At 40.5% G+C, this 1191-nt stretch overlaps 1 long non-coding RNA gene across 1 annotated transcript in view; it reads right to left on the minus strand.

Annotated features, from left to right (window-relative positions):
- Nucleotides 1-612, minus strand: part of LOC102012147 — an 8007-nt gene extending 7395 nt beyond the window's left edge. Inside the window, exon 1 of the long non-coding RNA XR_265180.1 lies at nt 69-612. This is a non-coding gene — a long non-coding RNA (uncharacterized LOC102012147). The remainder of the gene's footprint in view (nt 1-68) is intronic.
- Nucleotides 613-1191: the final 579 nt, after the last annotated feature.

Below are 1191 nucleotides of genomic sequence, written 5' to 3' on the forward strand. Positions count from 1 at the left end.
AGTGAGCCAGCCTTTGCAGAACCCAACACCGCCTGAGAACTGAACCGGGCCTCCCAGCTCATTCTCACATTGCTCTGCTCCTTCTTTGTTCTCATTTCCTTCTCCATGGTGTGAAATTGATTTTCATGTCTCTGAATTCCTCATATGGATGGCCTTGGCTCTGAGGAGTTCCCAGTGAAATATTCCATCTAGGATGGAGACCAATAAAAATAATAAAACATAAAGAGCCAGGCTTTGAGACCCATGGCATTACAATTTCTAATTTGAGGCAGTTAAGAAATGGATAACTATATATTTTAAAACATTTCTCCATTTTACTAATGAAGCACACAAGGAAGGTAGAAGGTAGACTGATAGTTATTGCCTTATTTTGACTGTTTCTCATTAACAGGTCACTTAAGATAGTTCTTCAAGTAACACTTTAATGTTCTTTTCATTCCTGAATCTTCAAGCTAATATATGCAAACAGAGACTTAAAAGTACAGAATATTAAACAAGATGTTTGTATTTCACTCCTGTATGTATGTTATAAGGAAATGCCAGTTCTTCATTGTCAGCTTGTTTTAAATTGTCCTTTATTAGTCCAAGTGATAGCAATACCATAACATTAAATAGAAACAACTTATTATTCATTATATTGTAAATCTCTGTGTGCTATGTCCTAGTTCTGTCTCACTCACAGAGGATATATATAAAAACCACTGCTGTAGAGTGTATTACTTTGTTCTCTCCCTCAATAATTCAGTTTAATAGTACCTATATTTTTAAAGCTGCTGAAACTGATGCAAATATGTAATGTGTACCATAGCAGCTCAGACCCAAGAAGATATTTCTTACTTCCTACGTTCATTATTGAATCTAGGATCTCCTAAAAAGTAAGAAATCAGTTTCTGTTAGTGATAAGCCATGTGCTCATTAGAAATGTGAGGTTCAAGCCCCAGCGACTTCTCTGGCTGGGGGTAGCACCTGTGGCCTCTTCCTGCATGCACCCTGCACCGAGTGAACGAGTGCTCCAAGAGCTGCTGGTACTGCGGTTTGAGTCTGCGTTTTACTTCCACCACCACTGTTCCCAGCTGAAACTCATGGAGAGAGCCAGGTATTTCCCACCTACTTCCTGGGGGCAGAACAGGCAACCCAGGACCCCGCCACCATTACACACTGAGTCTGTGCCCTCCTGGCACCTGCGGCAGA

This window comes from Chinchilla lanigera, unplaced genomic scaffold (assembly GCF_000276665.1).
Source record: "Chinchilla lanigera isolate Chin_1 unplaced genomic scaffold, ChiLan1.0 scaffold00251, whole genome shotgun sequence".
NCBI classification, from domain to species: Eukaryota; Metazoa; Chordata; class Mammalia; order Rodentia; family Chinchillidae; genus Chinchilla; species Chinchilla lanigera.